Source organism: Anomalospiza imberbis, chromosome 8, assembly GCF_031753505.1.
Source record: "Anomalospiza imberbis isolate Cuckoo-Finch-1a 21T00152 chromosome 8, ASM3175350v1, whole genome shotgun sequence".
NCBI lineage: Eukaryota > Metazoa > Chordata > Aves > Passeriformes > Viduidae > Anomalospiza > Anomalospiza imberbis.
The window spans coordinates 20,821,997-20,827,996 of record NC_089688.1 but is presented as its reverse complement, the minus strand read 5'-3'; the positions used below and the strand labels follow the sequence as shown (position 1 = coordinate 20,827,996).

At 37.8% G+C, this 6,000-nt stretch overlaps 1 long non-coding RNA gene across 1 annotated transcript; it reads right to left on the bottom strand.

Annotated features, from left to right (window-relative positions):
* Window positions 1-1,951: 1,951 nt before the first annotated feature.
* Window positions 1,952-5,935, bottom strand: LOC137478142 (uncharacterized). The gene is made up of 2 exons (XR_011001432.1): window positions 5,108-5,935; window positions 1,952-2,536 (listed from the first exon to the last, which is right to left on the bottom strand). It is a non-coding gene; the product is annotated as an uncharacterized lncRNA (long non-coding RNA).
* Window positions 5,936-6,000: the final 65 nt, after the last annotated feature.

Below are 6,000 nucleotides of genomic sequence, written 5' to 3'. Positions count from 1 at the left end.
AATTATCAAGGACAGATACATTTGAGAATAAGTTGAAAAACTGTTCACAGAAGCAGCTGGTGCAGAGCAGAAGTGACTAGACTGGACAATGAGGGTTTTGTGTGCAGATACGTTTGAATTTTTCTGCCTGGAATTCTGTGCTTGTTACATAACCTCTCTTGATTAATTGAGCCCCTGTGCCAGGTTGTCAGCTGCAGCTGAGGTATGTCTGGCACAGCCAAGGCGACCTGGCACACCAGCCTGCTGCTAGGTTTTACCCTGTTCCACCCCAAGCCTAGGACAGACTAAGCCGTAGGAACACTTGATGGCCTGGATGTTGCTGTGTTGGTTCTGTACCACCTGAAGGCTCTCCTTCACACCAAACAAAATGTCCAGTCCTCTGCCTTCACACTGGTCAGAGCAGTCCCACAGAAATTCTGACTTCAAGAGAACATTCCTGGAGACCTCATGCTCTGGTCATGAGCAGACAGCCTTTTGCACAAGGTAAGAAAAAAAGCCATTCCACTGGTCATGTGCCACTCTCATTCTGACAACTACTGATGTCTGGGAGACCTAGAAGACATTAGGTGCATTAGGACAACTGGAATTTGTCATATTGAATATGTGATTCTAGTTTTGTATTTTTAGGTCCCAAGTGGAAGAGGTCTCAAGAGGATATTCAGAGAGAAGTCATGGTGAAAAGAGTTTTCCCTTTATTCCATGCAGTAGTAAAGAGTGAACAGAATTAGGGAGGTCTAAATAGGGAAGGTTGCATGCAGGTGAACTTTTTTTTGTTTAACTATTTTTTATGGTTATGCTCCTACAAATAATAAGGGTTTATTTCAAGAAGCTGAATTTAAATAATTTATCTGTCCTTGTGAGGTGATGAAAATTGAGGTGTATTGACTCTTTTCTACCTCTTGAAAGGTGTGTTCATGCAGATTCCAAAAAAATTCATGAAATCAGTGAAATCCTAAGCAATACTGGATGGAAGCACTACCTTGTATGATTTCTGCTTCTCCCTGTGTGCTAGGAGACCTTCTTTATTGGATCTTCTTCTACCTATTCTGCTTGCTATACACAATCTTTCCCTTTTTTCTCCTTAATATAAATCAACTATCTTTACTAAAAATGAAAATTTAATAACATGTTATAGATTCAGATGAATCAATAGCTCTAATGGTTTGGAAGAGAGTTTTGCCCAGTTGATTAATTTGGATTATCAAATTCTGGAGACATAGACTGCAGTTCATGGATTTTATGATGCCCACGATGGCTTTGCCTTCATCCAGGAGGTAACTGACGATACCTAATTAATGACAAATGTTTCAAACACATACTTGCTGTAGCTACTATAGTCTTTTAGCTGAACTCAGCAATTAATCTTTCATCCTGGCTCACTAAACTCAATTTTGAGCTCAAATAATATACAGCTAATAATCATGTCTTTAAGACTATTTGCAAATCAGTTACCTCTGCCCTGGAATTAGTTCTTAAAAAGTCTAAAAATCTACAGTCATGTAAAACAGAATGCATATCAATCCTTCAGGGCCTGCCTGTATCATTTGAAGGTTGCGGGGATATTTTCTCCTTTCTCCTGATGAGATCTCTTGGTAAGGGGAGCTCTTCTGGTAATATCTTCTCTCCTCCTGCTAATCTGCATGTGCAATGTACAAAATTCAGTCTCAACTATGTTTTCAGGTTGTATTTATAAATTTTATGGCTAGATTCTGGGTATCAAGTGTTTATCCTCATAGGAGCATCTGCCATTATAAAGGAGTCCCCAGTGGGACAACACATAGATATTACTAATGTATCCATCAGCAAATTATCTAGGCAGCAGTCACAAAATTGAGATTTGGTAGTAAAAGTAATTGATTTTTTTCTCTCTAGTAGCTGAGTTGAGAAGAAAGAAAAGAGTCTTAATTTAGGGTGACTGGAAACAGAAGTGTTGGGGTTTTATTCTCAGAACGCAAAAAGGGCATTCAGCTGTGTGTGGCATCAGGGTTCAAACCCAAAGCAGGCCTGCATAAAGGACTACTTCTTCCATCTGCCAGGAGCATACCCTACTCACAGCATTTGAAAACCATCTCAGCCGAGGTCACCCTTAGCAAATGCCCTTTTCCTCTTCAGTTGTGGCTATGTGAAAAATAAAATTCTCTCTGGAACAGTTTTGGAAATTAAATTTACATTTTTAATAGCATCAGTATGGCTCCTGCTGTGTTCTTCACCACACATTTTCTGATACCCTGTATGAGATTTGCCTCAATTTGTGTGTAAAAAAACCCTGCTATTCTGAGGTCAAGTGACTTTATTGGACGATCTGTACCTTTGAAAGTTTCTCTGACTATCTTTGTTACCTATTGAAGGGCTTGGCAGAAAGATCACGTTCAGCATTGTGATCTGAAATTGATTGGGATCAGACTCATTCTAATCAGCTCTGGCACAAAGTAACATAGCATAGGGATCTCTGCCAAGAACAGTCTGATCTCAGCTCCTGAGTGCTTCACAGTGAAGTACTGCAGCCTCTGGGCTTCCATGGAGAGCAGTTTTTTTCCTAGGGTAAGAATGGAGAACAGGTTGCTGGATTAGCAATGCTTTGATTTTGGAGGGCCTCTTAGGAATATGGAGGACAGCACCTGGTATGCTCCCAGGAGATTTGTGGTGTTGTGTCTTGCACAGGTGGAATTTCTTAATGCTTTTCCAGTTCAGTGTCAGAAAGAAAGAACTGCGTTGACCCAAGTGTGAAACACAGTAGCTAAATCCTCACTGGAAACAAGTAGTCACAGCAAATCAAAAAGATTAAGTTGTAAATATTGTCTATTACTTCTGTCCCTAGCAGAAAATACTATATTCTAGTTTGTCTTTATGTTTTATTGAGAAAGATTCCCAGAACAGCCATGGTCACGTCTTTGGGGAAAGGAGCAGAATACAGACACTGGTGGGTTGTGTATCAGCTGTTTGGGATACCAAGTGATTGTTTTGGAGACTTCAGGATGGGCTTTTCCTGATGGTTTATTAACTTCAAGAAGAATTTAAACAAATCAGTTTAATTCACTGACCCATAGATGGGAGACTACTTTTCCCTGTTAATGCTCTCCTTTTCCTTATGAGCAGCTGATAATGATCTCATAAATCTCTAGAGGAAAGCTTGAGGAAATAGCCAAATGTCAAAAATAAAAGCAATCTCAGGGTTACAATGTGGCATGCACTTAGTTAATTTTTGTTTCTTTCACATGAATTTAAGTCTTAGTTAATCATTGAGATATTTCTCTGAAGGATGGTTGGTACTATGCTGTATCTTATTTTCCCATGTGAAATTGCCACAGGCACCATATTAGATTTCACTATGCGTAATTTCTTTTAAATTTATCTTCTGTGCAACTTTTTCTTGTGTTTTCAAATGAACACCACTAAAATGAATTAAAAGAGCAAAGGGACCAATATGTGTTATAATGACAATACTGTGTTATGAAGACAATATTATAATGTCAAAACTAAAACAGAATCAATTGCAGAATGTTTTGCAATTATTGTATAAATTTGGCTTTCCAGGTTTATGGCTTAAATTTCCTTTTGGTATGAGACTCCCGAGTAATTCTGGAAGTTATTTTCATGATGCCTCGCTTTACCATGTGAAACAAGGAAAGTGGACTTTATGTTGCAATACAAGCTTATTGTAAGACACTGAGACAAAGGAAGTCATATAACACTCCAGAGTGATATCAATAGAAAGAATCCCATTATCAGTCTTTCCATGTGTGTAAACACACACATGTATATTTCTGGATAGATACTGCCTATGAAAAACCTAATAATCTAATTGATTTAGTGAGACAACAACTTGGAAATTCCCAAACACCAGACTTAGCATCAGCATACCTCCTCTAGTCCTAATTTTCCAATGGTGGAAAAAAAAAAGGTGTGTTTGCGTATCAGATGGTTACAAGGTTATCTGCCCATTTGCACACAAATAAAAACAATTCCAGTCTTTGATCTTGCATATCAGTGATTTCTCTTCAAAGGACATTATGCCATGACAGTTTCGCTTTTACTTCAATTTGGGCCAAATTATGTTCTTTACTTCTGCTGTCTATCTCTGTTTCAGCTGGTAGAGAAGGGTAATATCCAACTTTAACAGCACAGGATATTTAAAGAATGTGGAGATGCCTTAATGCAAAGCACATTATTCTAAAGTAGCTTCGGATGGGAGCTATCTATGCCTGGAGTGCCACCTAGTAGAGCTCATGTGAAAAGAATACAGGAATTTGAGAGGCTGCTACAGTTCATTTGAAAATGTATTAGATGGCTGAAAGATGTCCTGAGGAGGAGAAGGGTCAAGAATCCTTCTATCATCTTTCATATGAAAACAAATGAAACTCCTATTCAAAGATGCGGTGAAATCAAAGTCTTTAGACAGTGGATATGTGAGAAATTATGAAGATGAAGAAAAGCACATACCTAAAGAAATACATCAAGAGGAGAGATACAAGAGGAAAAGATCAGATCTCCTAAGCACCTAAGGAAATTATGAAATATAGTTTTACCAGTATTATAAATACAACAAAAGTGTAGTGTAGTAAAAAAGCAATCATGACTAGAATGGGGATTTAAGAAAATGCAGTGTTAGAAAAGGATGAAAACAAAGTCAAAGGCAACAGAACAGATGTATACATAAAGGGGTAATGGGTAAAGAATTGGAACTGAGATTACAAAATAAAAGACAATTTTGGGGCAAAAGTAAATGAATGTAAGTAAAGGCTGGAAATTAAAAAAAGTTCCTAACATGTAGGAGCACGTGGAGTTTGATTATTTATTTGAAAAGAATGACGTGACAGGTGTCTATAATGACTGCAGACTGTGCCTCATGACTCTGAAGTTAACTCTTTTACCATTCAACCCCCTGAAAAGAGTAGGCCTCTATATGGATATCCCCATACAGTAAGCAGTCCACGTATGTAATTTGCTGATCTTCTTCATGAATGCATGGCTAACTCACCCCTATTGCCTTTGTAAGACTCTGAAGTACCTGTAACACAAACTAACCTATCACTTCAGGCAAGCAGAGTTATGCTCCTCTATGAGTCATAGCAGTAATGGGACCGGTTTAAAAATTTTAGTTCCTTACCTTTGAATTCTTTCAGGCTTTTCAGTAGCAGCAACACAATTTGATTTTATTACTATGCTTTCTTACTGCTGCCACAAAGGCAGCAGCAGCAGCAGCAGTTGGCAACTGGCAGAAAGCTTGTTTCTGTCTGGAAATCCAAATAACTGCTAAAGGAAGAATGGTAGTTTCATAGACTGTGAAAGTATTAAAACCCATGCAATAAAGAGATCTCTGATTAACAAAACCCAAACAATTGAAAAGGATACAAGTCACAAAAGTCACACACAAAAGCCCCAATTCTTTATACAGCAATCCTTCAGTTCCTTCACTTTCACCCAAACTAAATTAAAATGAGAACCTTCAGGCAAATTGCCATTAAATGAAAATTCTTAAAAGGAGAATGTACAATCTAATTATAGTGTAACAAATGTGTACCTTTCATCTACAAGGCTGGTACTCCAAATTATAATAGTCAATTATGATTATATAAGCTATTAAAAAGAATAACCAAAGTGCTATAATGAAAAGTAAAAACCAACAAAAGAACATGAAAGACATCTCCAGTGGCCCAAAGTGGCGTAACAGTAGTACCCTGTACAATTTCCTTTCTCACGTAGCCTGTGTTTAGACTATGCTGCAGAGACAGGCATGCTGGCAGTCTCTTTGTGTATTCTCAGGAATGCATTCTTTATGGCCAGTGCCCACTTAATTATTTTTTATGATACCCCATGAATGCAGCTACCTGGAAGTAAAAGGCATGCAGCTCATAACTAAATCAATACATCGCAGTTAAAAGAAGTACTTCTTTTTATTTTGCAGGCCATTCATATATTTGCAAAAAATCCTTTCGTCCTTCTGTCCTTTTCCTTCCTCACAGATTTTTTAATTACATAATGACACAATTAGAAAAAATA